The sequence below is a fragment of the Monodon monoceros genome, unplaced genomic scaffold (genome assembly GCF_005190385.1).
Source record: "Monodon monoceros isolate NGI ecotype Baffin Bay Population unplaced genomic scaffold, NGI_Narwhal_1 Super_Scaffold_22, whole genome shotgun sequence".
NCBI lineage: Eukaryota > Metazoa > Chordata > Mammalia > Artiodactyla > Monodontidae > Monodon > Monodon monoceros.
Genome location: NW_021703779.1, coordinates 10,325,385 through 10,342,092, shown reverse-complemented (window position 1 = coordinate 10,342,092; position 16,708 = coordinate 10,325,385).

The following is a 16,708-nucleotide window of genomic DNA, read 5'->3' as shown; positions in this document are numbered from 1 at the left end:
GCAATCTCTGCCTTGATGTTAAAATCCACGGAGGGTCCCAAGCCAGGTATTAGGGGCACCTCCTAGGGAAGCCAGCTCCAGGGAACCCAGAACTGCCTCCAAAAGCCCCAGGTGTTTTCCTTCTGTCAGGGAGAGAGATACCGCTATGGCCAAACTTCTGTGTGTTTCCTCCATCTGCTTCCTCCTTCCAAGAACCGACATCCCGGTCAAGAAATTGCCCATGATTCTTGGACTCCCCCAAATGCTCTGGTATAACTAATGGGAAGCAACATGTTGTACAGGTGTCCCTGCTGAGAGGCTATAGCCCATTGGTGAGTTTCCTTTGAAGATGTTGTGCCCTTCCCTGTTTGGAGCGTTTTTAATATATTTTCATCAAAGCAGAACAGACCACGAGTGTCTTTATTGTTGATGTTCAAAATTAATGCTTGTTGTTTTCTGAGACATGTTTCTCCCTTCCCCTCACGAAGTCATCTTGTCTCCTCCTGTCTCATCCTCTGTCCCCATGTGTCCTGCATTGTCACCCGCCCCCCTTTCCATCTGTGCTCAAGGAGACCCCGTGGAAATATTTTTTATGACGCAGATGTGGTCATGGGACCCTCCACTTAAACTTCTCCAGCATCTGCCATCTCCTAACTCTCTGGTGTGACACCAGCACGTTTGAGTCTCCTCAGAAAGCCCTCTCTGTGGTCCCTGCCCCAGGGCTCCTGGCATATCCCCTCGGCCGACTCTGGCTTCTTGTTCTTCATGAGTCTGTGCACATCCTCACCTGGGCTGAGCCTTGGCCATCATCCATCTGGGTGCACAACTCCTCTCCTTCCCCAGGGACTGTGCCCACCTCTGGGGCAGCACTTTCCATGTCCTGGAGCCATGGGGTGCCCTCGGCATCTCTCCTGCTCAACTGTGAGCTACAGGGGTGGAGACCTCATCTGGTCCACACGTCTGGCACACAGGAGTCCCTCCTTACAGCTTGGAAATGAATGAATGGATGAGTCAGTGGATGAATGAATGACCCAGTGAGCAAACACCCATTCAGAACCCCAAATATCCCACCATTTTCCCAGGACCATCTAAACTCACAACCCACTTCTTGCTTGACCAAGACCCACAACCTTGGTCCTGAGTGCATCCGTGTCCATGAGCTAAGCCACGGGGCACACTGTCAGGGAGCCCTCTTGGACCCCTCAGGTCAGGCCTGGTTCCCCTGCCTTGTCTTCATTTCCGTCACTTCTCCCACTTACTGTGTGCTTGTCCACTTCCCTAGGACGTTCCTGATCGTCCCTCCCATGCCTGCCGCTCGGGCTGCGGGTTCCAAGAGGGCAAGCGTGCGTGTCTTGTGGACGCGCCCTCACCCCGAGGATGTCAGACCCAGAACATACTCAAACTATTTGTGGATGGACCCCTCCACCGGCTCGACTCTCTCCTGCAGGTACGAAGCATCTCCTCCCGCGATAAGAAGCCATGTCGTCATGTGTTTCCTTCTTTGATGGGCAGCTGGCTACATGCCGGGATTCAGATGCACATTCAGAAACAGCCATTGAGTGCATGATGGCGAAATGAACAAGTGGGTGGACGGCTGGGTGACCCAGGGGAGCGGAGGAGTTGGGGGCGAAGAGGCCACCTGGAGCAAGCTACCTCGTGCATCATTCGTTCGTCTGTACTTCACCCCTCCCCCTCCCCTGCCTGTATCCCTTGCCCTCCTCCACGTACGGCAAGGAGAGTCCCGTTTTGGGGGGTTAATCTCTTTTGAATTTTGATTTATATGCTCCCCCCTCAATATCTATTGCTCTGTTCGCTTCGAAACAATTTATTTTGTTCCCTATAAGGTGGTTGGTTTTTGTGTTGTTTTTCGAGTTTGATTCCGACTACCCATTTTCCTGTCTCTGCGGCGGATTCCCAGGAGCCCTGCCGGGGCAGGAGTGTCACTGTATCTGTAACGGATGGGCCCATCTGTCTTCCTTTCTGTGGCAGCTCTTCTTTCCCCACATTTGTCACAAACAGTGCATTATGCAAACCATCACCGTCAGACAGACGGGATACCATCCAATAACCGAGAATTACAAGGCTATAAATACAAGAAGGAGCTTCTATGACATCAGGCTCGTTTGCAGGAGAGGAGACCAACGTACCTTTATTAGGTTTTTCGCTGGTATGTTATTATTTTCTTTAATACAGTGCATCTGGTGTGGGTGACAGCGGATGTGCCTACATCCTCCAGAAGCTGCGAGTTTCCTGCTGTCTGCTTCTGTCTGTCTTTGGGCTGCCGGGACCCTGAAGTTGGCAAGAGGGCATGGCCCCGGGCAGGTGACCCAGCTCCCACCAAAGTGGCACCATTACTTCTCCCCTCCAGGCGGCTCCTCAGCCTGGCTCCTCCTTGGGGGCTGGTGGGGGGTGGGACATTTCTGAAAAACAGTCCTAAGAACCCCAAACCATCAAGAGAACAGCTCAGGGGTACAAAATAGCCAAGCCGCTGGCAGACCCCCAAGGATTTCTTCTTCTTCTTTTCCTTTTTTTTTTTTGAAATCTGAAAGCCTGGACCATCTCCCGTGTGTGTCAAGGGACATTTCTACATCTTCTGAGATGCCTTTTCAGCCATGACCTGTTATTAGAAAAATAACAGGCCATGGAGACTTGGGGGTGAGGCCTCCTGCATGCCCCACCTCCAGCTTTTTTAAAAGCCTGCCTGCCCGTGACCTCCGGCGCCCTGACATTCTTTGCACAAAGCATCTGATATGAGAGCAGATTGCTTTCATGCCGACCTAAGTGGTATCACATGTTTTCTGCCGCCCCTGCTGGGGTGGGAGGGAGTAGGTTCACACTTTATCATTGCCCGGGAACCAGACTCGCGTGCGTGCAACCATCGCCAACTGAGAGCAGTTGATACTGTGGGTGGAAGCGTGTCACCGGACCTGGCTTTCTGGCCACTGAGCTTATCTCAGTGTGGCTGTGATTTATGGCAAGTCTTGGGAGAGCTGCAGCGGGGCCCTAGAATCCTTCCCTGCACCGCCGCATATGTTTTCTGTAATCCAAGGTGAATGAATGTTATTCAGATCATATTTTCAACCTCTTCCTTTTTTTGCATGTACTAAAAACCATTCTCAAGTGTTCTACAACCTCCAACCTGCAGGGACTTTCCCATTTTGGTTGCATTTTCCATCCCGTTGCCATGGTTCTGCCACAAATAAGTCCCCTTTCCTGCTGTGACCCTTGTCATCCTGAATAGACACACATAGGCACCTAGATGTAAACTTAAAAAAAAAAATGTTGTAAGTAACTGAGGTGGGATTGTGAGGTCTTATTTCGCCATCAGAGGGTAGGAAAACACACATCCATGTATAACCACCATCATCCCACAAGATAAAATCCTTTTCATATCCCAAACAGCATAGAGCATCGCCCTTGGGATGTAATAAAGCCAAGTGACATTGTACTTGCTGAAGAACGGTTCTTTTTTTATTTCTCTATGGTTTGCTGATAACAGTCTTGGGGCCAGTATCTGGAGTTACAGATCTAGAACATGAGGCCGTATTCATGCAGGATTTGGTCCCCCTACAGAAGCAGAGAGGACGTCCACCCTGCCATCTTTGGTGATCTGGAATGCCTATGGATTTGGTCCCCCTACAGAAGCAGAGAGGACGTCCACCCTGCCATCTTTGGTGACCTGGAATGCCTATGGATTCAACACTTTTCTCCTAGGTGTTTGTGACCAGTTTAATCGAAAGCATGTTATTGCCCGGGCTGCACAGAAATATGGGAGGTTTTACCCTAAGTTCACTACGATTAATGTATTCATTATAAAAAGATCACATACAAAAGAAAAAGAATCAACTGAGTCAAGGGTTTGAGGGGAGGAGGGAGAGAGGGATGAATAGGTAGAGTGCGGGGGGGGTTTTAGGGCAGTGAGACTACTTTGTATGATCCTGTAATGATGGGTACATGTCATCATACATTTATCCAAACGCATAGAATGTACAATACCAAAGGTGATCCCTCATGGAAACGGTGCACTTCAGTTAATAATAATGTAGCAATCTTGGTTTATCCATTGTAGCAGACGTACCACCCAGCGTAGGGTGGTCATAACAGGGGAAACTGGAGGAGTGGGGAGAGAGGTTATATGGGAATTCCCTGTAATGGCTGCCCAATTTTTCTGAAAACCTAAAAAATAAGGTCTAGTAATTTTAAAAACGATGGAAAAAGTCAGCCTTTGAAACTTAGTTGATCACTTAATTCTTTTTTTTTTTTTTTTTGCGGTACGCGGGCCTCTCACTGTTGTGGCCTCTCCCGTTGCGGAGCACAGGCTCCGGACGCGCAGGCTCAGTGGCCATGGCTCACGGGCCCAGCCGCTCCGCAGCATGTGGGATCTTCCCGGACCGGGGCACGAACCCGTGTCCCCTGCATCGGCAGGCGGACTCCCAACCATTGCGCCACCAGGGAAGCCCCGCTTAATTCTTCAAATAAGGAATCAACGGCTGAAAGTGAGGTTTCATCTGGTCATCTCCAGACAGAGGTAACTTCACCGATAAGAAAGAGCTGGGGTCAAGTTTGTGGGTGGAGAAGAATTTTGCTGAATTTAGCAAACCAAAGCATCCTGTGGAATCAAGTGCAAACAGGAATGAATTTTGGCCATCGTAACAGCAATTGAGTACAAAAGCACATGAAATCTGGAGGGTTAAAACTGTCCTTGGTATTTTCAGCCCCTGCTCCCCATGACCTCCCTTCCGCCCATCACACCTGCTCCCTCTCTGTCCCTTGAATGTGCCAGACACACCCCTGCTGCCCTGGGGCCTTTGCACTGGCTGTTCCTTCTGCCTAGAATGCTTTTCCCCAGACATCCCACGTGGCTCCCTTCTGACCCGCCCTCTGGTCATCGCTCAGTGTCACCTCTTCAAGGACACTCTTCTGGCCTAGCTCTTTAATAAGGAGACCACCCTGCTGGGCGCTTTCTACTCCATCCCCTGTCTTAGTGTATCTGGCCACCTGATGCGCCATGTATTTCACGCAATCTATTTGCCTGTTCCGCCAATGAGACAGGAAACCCTATGAGGAGATGGGGTTGGTGTCCGCCTCATTCACCGCTACCTTTCCGAGACACAGAACAGTGCCTGGCGCAGAAAGAAATATTTTCAGAACAAATGAACAAACAGTACCTCCAAGTCTCCTGGTAACTCACCCTGCATCTTGGGTGCAGAGATTTATTTCAAGGGTAGTGTCAACACTGCCAGACTCCATATAATATTGACAATTTTTGGTCCTTTTTAACTCCATTTTTAGAGTATAATGTCCCATCAAATCCCCCGTGCAGATCTGTGCATCCACCCCCGCAGTGGACACACGGACCATCCATCACCACCAGGATTGCCCCGTTGCCTTTTCCATAACCACACCCATCTCCCTCCTGCCCCCTCCCGGGCCCCTGACGGCCACAAATCTGGTCCCGTCTCTGTAATTCTGTCATCGCAGGACTGTTATGTAAACGAAGTCCGTCAGACACAGAAAGACAAATATCACATGTTGGTAACTGTTGGTACAATTTGGATAAACCTCCAGAGAATTATGTTGAGGGGTAAATAAAGCTAATCCCGTAAGTTCGCATACCATAAGGTATGACCTCGTTTATTTTCTGTTGTTGCTGTTGTTTTTAAATTTTTATTGGAGTACAGTTGGTTTGCAGTGTTGTGTTAATTTCTGCTGTACAGCAAAGTGAGTCAGTTATATATATATATATATATATATATATATATATATATCCACTCTTTTTTAGATTCTTTTCCCATATAGGTCATTACAGAGTATCGAGTAGAGTTCCCTGTGCTATACAGCAGGTTCTTATTAGTGATCTATTTTACACATAGTAGTGTATATATGTCAGTCCCAGTCTCCCCATTTATCCCTCCCTCCCTTATCCCCTTGGTAACCATAAGTTTGTTTTCTACCTTCATGACTCTATTTCTGTTTTGTAAATAAGTTCATTTGTGCCAGCAGTTACGTTACCTGTATTGCTGAGTCATAGCCCAAATGCCATGCATTTTTTCTTACAGTTTTATTTTTATTAAGACACAGCACTGTATAAATTTGTGTTCAGCGTAGTGATCTGACTCACATACATCGAGAACTGACTTTAATGGCCTTCCATCATCTGGTATAAATACAAAATTAGAGACACAGAAAAATTTTTTCCTTGTGATGAGAACTCTTACAATTGACTCGTGTAACTTTCATATCATATACTATGCATTTTATAACAAAAACTAGGAGGCCCCTGTCTGCCTGAAACTCGATCATTTCTGGGACCATTTGCCTCTGTATTTCTCAATGAGGTGGGCACACAGCTATCACTAATAAATGTGTCTCTGAGAAGCTGAGGACCCCATGGTAATGTATCCATCTGTAGTCAGAAAATTGGTACATGAACCAATCAGGAAGTAAAAATGAATGAACACAAAAAAGTGAGTTAAAAAGGTAAAGGAGCCTCAGAAGTTTAAACATAGAGTTGCTGTATGCCCCAGAATTCCATTCGTACATGGATACCCCAAAAGAACGGAAAACAGGAGCTCAAACAAATACTTGTAGATGGATGTTTATAACAGCATGATTGACAATGGGCAAAAAATGGAAGGAACCCAAGTGTTCATGGATGGATGGATGGATGGGTGGATGGATGGATGGATGGATGGATGGATGGATGGACGGATGGATAAACAGCATGGGGTCCATGCACACAGTGGAATATGACTCAGCCATGAAAAGGAGTGAAGCTCTGACACAGGCTACCACGTGGATGGACCTTGAACACATGATGCTCAGTGAGAGAAGCCAGACACAGAAGGACACACAGTGTCCATAGAGACAGAAAGTGGGTTGTGGTGCCAGGGGCTGGGGAGGGGGATGGTGAGTGACAGCTCATGGGGATGGGGTCTCCTTTGGGCGATGAGAATGTTCTGCAACCAGGTAGAGGTGGTGGATACACAACACTGTGAATGGGCTAAGAACGAACCAAATGTCCACTCCACATGGGTGCGTGGATTATGTCTCAATAGAGCTATTCATCGAATAAGAACACAAGCATTCCCATCGGAGGCCAATCCCAGCCCCAGGCCTCACTGTCTTGGTCCTCACTCAGCTCCGGAATCTGAGGGCACCTGCGGGGTCTCGTCGTCACCCGGGGTGAGGCCTGGGTGGTGTCGACAAGATGCGGGACTCCTGGGAAGCAGCATGTGGGCATCCCTGTCTACAGGCAGCCCTGCCCACAGTTAATTCCAGCAGGAGGCCAGTGCCTGCCACAGAGCCCCCTTCCCGTGTTGGTGACCCACAGCTGCAGACAAGGCTTCCTTTCCCTCTGAAGCTGGCATTTCTGCAAAGGAGGTGAACGCACCTAGGAATACCCAAGCCCGCTTATGGAAAATATCGTCTGCGTGTTTACGGGGGAAACGGCTGGATCTTTGATCAGGGGTCACTCACCAAAACGTGGCTGCCTTCCCGGGGCCACGTCTGCATGGAGGCCCAACCTTGAGCCACGTGTGGAGGGGAGCTAGACGTGTGAGGTTCGGGGTGGAGGGTAAGCTTTTGTTTTCTCTCTAATCCATCTCTCAGACCTGACTTTCCCGGTGGGGCGTGTTTGAACACCTCCTTATCTGGCGGCTTCATGCATCAAAAAACAGCAAATAGAATGTGATCCAAGTCCACGGTGGGGCTGGTGTCGCCTGGCGAGGTAGACGAGTCCACCATGTCTTCATTGGGGAAGTGACAGTTCCTGTACCTGGTGTGGCGCTGGCGGGGCTGGCTGTGCAGAGGGGAGAGGGGATGAGGGCTTCACTGTCATGGCCAGTAGTGTCTCCTATCTGTGTCTCTTCCCAACATCTGTGGATCCTTTGGCCCTGCAGGGCACATGTGCATCCCGGACCCCGGGAGCTGGCTCCGTGTGGTACACACATGCTTGAATAATCCTGACTTTTGTCTAATATCTGCAGAGGAGACAGAGAAAGCCCTTTCAACAATGGAATATTGTCCATCTGGCACAGGCCAGAGCCTGGGAATTAGCATGATGGATAACAGGTTTGCCTACAGCCGACCCCAGCTCCTAGGGCAATGCCTGGTCTTCTTATTAAAGAAGCAGAACATGAAAGGCGGAGGGGAAGGAGGAAAATGATTGGGGAAAAGGAAATTCACGTGCAGGAGGGGTGGCAGGGAGAGAGATTCCAAAGTTCCATTTTGTAGCGTGGAGGACCGGCTTGCCGATGGAGAGACATTTTCCCCGAATGGATAAGTGGTTACCTGCACATAGGTACCTCTTGCAAACCTCTCCCAGACGCCCCAGTCATCAGGGCAAACAAGGCGCATGCTTTAAGCTCATGAGGACGATCCACAAATATTTTCAAGTGTCAGAAGTTTAATGAATTGAATGGGGACGGGGGAAGCCATCAAAATACAGCGTTCCCTTAAAACAACAACAACAAAAAAAGAAGGCTGTTGCTTTTAGGAATATCCATGGTTCCCCACGCTAAGATCGGAGAAGGAAAGAGATGATTGGTGTTTGAGTTTCACACTACACAAATGTTTATTTCTCAGCATTTTTAGAACTAGCATACAGTCATGGAATCTCTACAACCAGGAGATGTTCCGCATCCGTTCCGGCGAGGCAGATTCACACATGATGTTTTTCCGAGACAGCAGTGGGGAAGGGTGAAATTGTTCTGATGACAGAAAGGTCTCACCCAGATTGTTGCTTCAGAAAGCTTGGTCGGGTGCGGTGCAGGGGTCTCTTTACCCAGTCCATTCCTTCCGTGTGGTTGTTTGGACAATGGGGTAGATTAAGGGAAGAGAGGTGCCCTGTAGACTGTGTCCCAGTTGGGGACACGTTAGTGCAGCAGGCATCCCCAGGATGGGGTGGGACGCCCCTTAGTCGGAACCACGACCAAGTGTCCTAAAGGCATTGTCACTAAGGAAGCTCTAACGGAAAATTTTCAGGGTTTTCAAAGCTCTTGTGACTCTTTGTAGTAGCTGAGATGCACACAGGTGGATTTTCTAGGGCGCCATCTGTGGCGGGCACGTTCCATCTCAAGGTGGCATTGCCGCACCTTGGTCCTCGTCCTGAGGTCGTGGGCTTCAGCCGCCTTCCTGAGCCCGCGTCTGAGTTTTCCTCCCTCCACCCCCCATCCAGCCCCACCGTGTCTGACGCTGTTACTGTCTCTTACCATAAACAGGACAAAAGACAGATTAAGGAAGGGCTGCCATTGCTCCTCTGACCGAGGTTTATTCTAGTTTTCACAGGCAAATGTGTAACATTCACCACTTCTCTGCCTTTTAAGATGACCCCCGCCCCCCTTGCCCCCCGCCCCGCCCGGTTTAACTTGATTCTCACTTTTAAAAGCATGTCGTTATTTTCTCTTCCTGGGTCAGGTTGTACCTGTGAGGTGGGTAGGTGTCTCTCACCACCAGCGTTTTAGTAGCAAACTTACGAAGGTCTTCCCTGCGAGAGAAGTTCTACGAAAAGCCCACCACTGAGAAAGTAATTCTGGGGCCGCGTTTTGATTTTTTTTTTTTTTTCATTTTAGGCGGTGTTTTTTTTGTTTTTGTTTTTTTTGCGGTACGCGGGCCTCTCACTGTTGTGGCCTCTCCCGTTGCGGAGCACAGGCTCCGGACGCGCAGGCTCAGCGGCCATGGCTCACGGGCCCAGCCGCTCCGCGGCATGTGGGATCTTCCCAGACCGGGGCACGAGCCCGTGTCCCCTGCATCGGCAGGAGGACTCTCAACCACTGCGCCACCAGGAAAGCCCTAGGCGGTGTTTTTAATCTCACCACCTCCAAGCACGGTGGGCTGCCTTTCGACTTGCCCTCACCTGGAACGATGAGCACTGTGGTCCCCCGTCAGAGACTAATAATGCCTCTTCGGAGACAGGAGCCTGGAGAGGAGGGGAGGCTGGGTCTCGGCCCCCAGGCCTCTGTCCAGGTGTGTCAGACGTGGCAGGGGACAGGGGGAGCAGGGGGAGGGGAGGGCGATTTTGCATACCAATCGGTGCGATTTGCATGCGGCCTCCTGAAAAATGCCCAGCACCAGCTGAAGGGAAATTTAATAACAGTGCTCCAGGCTTGGGGCCAGAGAACTCAATGGGACCAGCTGTTTCCTGCTCCTCTGAGGATAGGCAGGGAAATTAAATTAAATTTTAAAAATAGTTGTGACATTAACTGCAGCGAGGAGGATGTAAGTGAGAGTCAAGGCAGGGTCCTTAGACAAGAGGGGCCCCAGGCGCCCAGGTGGCAGCTGACCCAGCTGAGACCCCACCACCATCACACCGGACTCTGGACTTTACCCCTCGGCTGTGGGGCCGTCTAGCCCGTGACGGGGTGCGTCAGCATGGGTTCTAATGGGCGTGCTCTGGAAGTCAGTCAAGAGGAACGTCAGAGTTGTCTGTGGTTCTTTGTAACTTTAAGTTTTTATTATGGGGAAAAATACAGCCAAGTGTACAAAAAAGGTGAAAGAATTCTGAAAAAGGCGTCTGTGAAGTCATTACTTAGATTTAGTAAGGGACATTCTGCCATGGTGGATACATACGTGCGTGTGTATCTCGCGTATATGCATGTGTTTGTGTGTACATATATATGTATATATATAAGAACTATATAAATATATCTGTGTGTATATATATATATATATATATATATATCATACGTATGTATATATTCCATTTCTCCAAGAAGCTCTGGTTCCTTTTAGTGGGAAAACGTATCAAAAAATACCAATATTTCAAAAGTGCCAGAAACTGTGTTTTTTGGCAACGAATAAACTTAAGATAAAAATATCTTAGATGTCAACTGAAAAACACGAGAGGGGATAAAAGGGTGCTGTTCTTTACAGGTAAGAGAGCAAATGTGTCAGGAGATCTTGCATCTCTCAGGGACATGGAAAACGGCCAGGTCAGAGGGGAAGGTGGGGTGTGAGGCACCACCCTACTTGGGGTGTTGATGCCTTGATCCTAATGTGTACAGAGTGGTGGAAAGAGAGCTCAGAAGACCCCAGAATGCCTTTAAAGCACACCTCTGGTCTGTAAAACCATCTCTTACCTCTGTGTCTTTATCCTGGATGAATGTTTGCTTTCTGTAGAAGCTCTGTTACAACTTACTGGGAGACTGTGAATGTCAAGAAAAGCCAAGTCATCTTTTCATGGTTCTTGTTCCTTCATTGCTTATTTGTTTGTTCATTCAACACATTTTACTGACGACCTACTGTGTGCCAGGCCCTGTATGAAATGCTGGGCACACAGGATAGATTCCTCACCTGCTAATGCAGGGGTTCTCAGGCTCCGCACCAGGGGACATTCGGGACTGGTTAATTCTCTACGGGGTATCCTGGGCACTGCAGGATGTTGAGAAGGTCCCTGGTGTCCACCCACCAGATGTCAGGAACATCTCCCTGCCCAGTTGTGACACCCAAACAAAGAGGTCTCCAGTCTTTGCCAAGTGTCTCCTGAGGGGCAGAATCATCCTCCGTTGTGAACCACTGCGATAGAGAGATAGATGATAGACAGATAATAGATAGATGACAGATAGAGGATTGATAGATGATTCATCAGTCGATAGATAGATGACAGATAAGTAGCTGGATAGATAGATAATAGGTAGATAATAGATAGATGATAGACAAATGATAGATAATAGGTAGATAGATGATAGATCGATCGATAAATAGCTAGATGATAGATAATAGATGATTGACCAATATATAGATAGATGATAGACAAATAGATGATGGATGATAGATAGGTGATAGATAGATAGATAATGGAAAGATGGATAGGTAGATAAAGATATATAGATAACAGGTAGATGATAGATAGAAGATAGGTTGATAAATCAATCAATAGGTGGATATTAAGTCTCTCATGCTAAGTCAGTGTTTCTCAGCCTCCGCCTATTGACATTTGGGGCTGGATGACTCTCTGCTATGGGGCGTCCTGTGCCCTGTGGGCTGTGGAGCAGAATCTCTGGTCTCCACCCACCACATGCTGGTAGCCCCCCTCCCCAATTGTGACAATCAGAAGTGACCTCTCTCCCTATGCACGTGGTTGCCTTTACTATGCTAGCTTGGACGGTTTTCTCCTGGATTTTCTCATCTTTTATGAGACTTTATGAAGAGGGGCAAATAGGAAAGTCCCTCAATAAGTTAGATATAGAATTACCACATGACCCAGGAATTTCACTCCTTACCCCAAACACTTAACAACCGGTGTTGAAACAAATACATGTACATGTATGTTCATAGCAGCACCACCCATAATAACCAAAAGGTGGAAATAACCCAAATACCCATCAATGGAAGAATGAATAAACAGCATGGGGTCCATCCACACAGTGGAATATGACTCAGCCATGAAAAGGAGTGAAGCTCTGACCCAGGCTAAAACCTGGATGGACCTTGAACACACAATGCTCAGTGAGAGAAGCAGACACAGGAGGACACAGAGTGTGTGATTCCATTTATAGGAAACGTCCAGAACAGGCAAATCCACAGAGACAGAAAGTGGATTTGTGGTTGTCTGGGGCTGGGGCAGGGAGAAACGGGAGGGGGTGATTGCTAGAGAGTGCAGAGTTTCCCTTGGGGGGGCGAGAAGGTTCTAGAACTAGATAGAGGGCATGGTTGTACAACACTGTGAGTGTTCTAAAGGCCATTGAACTGTCCACTTTAAAATGGTTAGTTTTATGTTATGTGAATCTCATCTCAAATCTTTAGAAAAGGGGAGGCAAGTAGCATCCTGATGACCTTTTCTTATGAAGCTAGATCCCTAATGAGAAACGGAGAGGTCCAACTCAGGGGGGTTGGAAACATGGTCTAAACATATCAAAAAACATCCAATTTGGGGCAAGTGTAGCATCCAGGGAGAGAGCAGGCTGGTTTGGTGGGGGTTTGCGTGAGTGGAACGGGGGTCCTGAGTGCCCTGGAATTCCACAGGAGGACACAGATGGGCGTAGATGAGAGGGGGGATTTTGGAGACCCCAGGATTGTCGAGAGGCTCAGGTGTAGACTCATTGGACAGATTTCAGGGGAGAACAATTCAAGTCATGAAGGAAATGGGGGATTGATTCTGAGGAAAGACAGAAGGCTTCCAACAAGCAGAGCTGGCTGAGTCAGTACTGGGGGTCCTCAAGTATCCCATGAATCCTTGAAAGACAGAAAGACCAAGGAGAACGGAGAATTTCTCAGCACAGTGCAAGAGTTATAATTAGGAAGATCGGGATAAAACCAAGAGAGGAGAATGGTAGGGCTGAATGCCGGGGAAATACGCTCGGCCGCGTGCCTTTGAAGATTTTGAAAACGCCTCTCAGGAGAAATGATGGAAACCCATCCTAAGCCATTTGACAAGACGAAATGCAGGAGCCCGTCCTAAAGGAAATCTTTCTTGCATCTTGGGAGAGGTTTTGAGGTTTCTGTTACGTGAGACCCATCCTCACACTTTGATTCTCTAATTTTACATTTTCGGAGACTGGCATGCTCTCATCGCCACCTGGGAGCGTTGGAGCAGGTAAGTCAGTGAAGAATTTGGTTTTTTAGTCCCATGAGGATGTCCCGCAGGCCACATTGTGGGCTGCTGTGGCGGTAACCATCCAAACTGATACGGTTTTGCAGAAGACTCATGGGGTTGAATAGATTTGGGGACTTATCCTATCTTTTCATACACTTACTATAGCAACCTGAGCAAAAAAGGAAGGTGAGTGACGAGGCATGTGAGAGTCCCAGTTTTTCACTGTTCTTGAAGTTTGGCACACCCTGAGGTGAGCAGTGTCCTGCTGAAGCTTTGGGGTAATTGGCATTTTTTTCACCGTTTTTATGAGTGTGGAAGTAGGGATGGAGGTGGAGGGAATAACCAGCTTGGACCACCTTCTTCATGGTCCAGAATCATGGAAATATCCCAAGTCACCAAGTAGAGAAAACCATTCCCCGCCGGTGCCAGGATCAGAGAGGAAGAGCCTTTGAATTGGGGGCTCCACTCACGGACTTGAGTTTGGAGCCACCGTGCACATCTGCATCCTCTTGGCATGAGTTTTTGTTGAAGATGCTGGTCTGCCTCTCCCTGGGGCCGCATCCTTGGAAGCATGGTCCACGGTTGTGTGACACATAAGTGTGAAAAGTTGGACCTTCTTACATTTTCTCCCAGGGTTCTGAGGCCCCCAGCCCAAATCAAACCTGAGCAACCTCTTCTGCAGCTTCTCCCCATCCTTCTCCACCCTGACCACAGCTAACAGATTTATAGCAGAACACTCCATCTGTTGGCAAAAGGGCAAGAGCATCTCCAGAGATGACAGGTCCAACTTTCTACACCTGATCCCGGCAAGACTTTCCCTGGATGTCTAGCCCAGGGTCACATTTCAGAGAGGGCACTCTGGGTGGCAAGGAACCACGTCAAGGTCCATGAAACCTCCCTCCCTGCAAAGACTGGGTGAATTTGCAGGGAAGAAAAGCAATTTAAAGCCCTGAGATTGAGCAAAACCTGGGTGGCGCAGAACATGGGCTAGTTTGTTTATTCAATGGTACAGCTAAATTATACTTATATTTCACCCTCGTTTCCCAAAGAAGAACGCGTTTGTAACAGGACCCACCTTGGTGTGATGCTGTTGTAAATCTTCCTGTGACGTGGGCGTACCCTGCTGGTGGGAGGGGGGAGCCCTCTGGATCTGTGGGTGGGAAGCCAGCCCGCTGGGCCCACCGTAGGGCCAGCTCTGTATTTACCATAGGTGAACGCTGGAGGAAATAAATTGTCCTGACTGCAGTGCCGCTAACATTCGGCGTGTGTTATTTTCCTTCATTGTTTTTCTTTCATTTATCTCCCAGCAAGTGAAAACGAAAAGAATTCCTTAAAACTCACACGCTCATTGCCAAGAAAATGAACAGGGAGGGGGCAGCCAAAGCCTCCCAGCAGTGGCACTAATGACTCTGATGATTGGCGGCCCCCGAAATCCTAAAGGTTCTGTGCGTGAAAAGCGTGAAGAACGGACACATGAGGTGGGAAGCAGCCCCGAAGCTAGGCGGGCACAGCTCACAGGAAAGGATGGAGAGGTCCCCGCCACGTGGAAGGGCTGGGCTCCCCAAGGACGCACAGTTCTGCCCTGTGTGTTTTGCAAAGCGCCCCTCCCCTTGCAGAGGGCCGTCTTGCACTCAGACCCCATGATGCTTTTCTCAGGCAACTGCTAGGAACATTCCTGTCCTAATTTTGTGGTGGCACATTCTTTCCAGCCAAAGGCCTTTGAAAGCAGCTCAACGGTTTCCATCCCGATACCCCCTCTTCCCAGAGGCGGGCTTGGAGGGCAGGGTGTATCCAGTGGACCTGGGGAGACATGGATGATTCTCTTAGTTGCAATTCAGGACTGGCTGGGGGGAGACCAGCGGGGCAGAAGATGGGGTGCAGGAGGGAGGGCCCAACACCTCGAAGGAATTATTTAAAGAATTAAAAAAAAAAGTTGGCTTGGTTTGACAAGGAGAGGACTGCTGCTGAAACACAAATCAAAGATGTTAACACCCACAAATGCAGCCTGCTCTGCCCTCCACTTTAAACTCCTGAGATGGGAAAAGATATTTGCAAATGAAGCAACAAAGGATTAATCTCCAAAATTTACAAGCAGCTCATGCAGCTCAATATCAGAAAAGCAAACAACCCAATCTAAAAATGGGCAGAAGACCTAAAGAGACATTTCTCCAAAGAAGACATACAGATAGCCACAAACACATGAAAGGATGCTGAACATCACTAATCATTAGAGAAATGCAAATCAAAACTACAATGAGGTGTCACCTCACACCAGTTAGAATGGCCATCATCAGACAATCTACAGACAACAGATGCTGGAGAGGGTGTGGAGAACAGGGAAGCCTCTTGCACTGTTGGTGGGAATGTAAATTGATACAGCCACTATGAAGAACAGTATGGAGGTTCCTTAAAAAACTAAAAATGGAACTACTATATGACCCAGCAATCCCACTCCTGGGCATATACCCTGAGAAAACCATAATTCAAAAAGAGTCATGTACCACGATGTTCACTGCAGCTCTATTTACAATAGCCAGGACGTGGAAGCAACCTAAGTGTCCATCGGCAGATGGATGCATAAAGAAGATGTGGCACAGATACACAATGGAATGTTACTCAGCCATAAAAAGAAAGGAAATTGAGTTATTTGTAGTGAGGTGGATGGACATAGAGTCTGTTATACAGAGTGAAGTAAGTCAGAAAGAGAAAAACAAATACCCATATGCTAACACAGATACATGGAATCTAAAAAAAAAAAAAAAGTTATGAAGAACCTAGGGGCAGGACAGGAATAAAGACGCAGACGTAGAGAATGGACTTGAGGACACGGGGAGGGGGAAGGGTAAGCTGGGACGAAGTGAGAGAGTGGCATGGACATATACACACTACCAAATGTAAAATAGATAGCTAGTGGGAAGCAGCCACATAGCACAGGGAGATCAGCTCGGTGCTTTGTGACCACCTAGAGGGGTGGGATAGGGAGGGTGGGAGGGAGGGAGACGCAAGAGGGAAGAGATATGAGGATATATTTATATGTATAGCTGATTCACTTTGTTATAAAGCAGAAACTAACACACCATTGTAAAGCAATTATACTTCAATAAAGATGTTAAAAAAAAAAAAAAAGGAAAAGAACCCTGAGGCATGCGATGGCAGACCCCAAGAACATCTGAAATCCATAAACCTAACATAAAA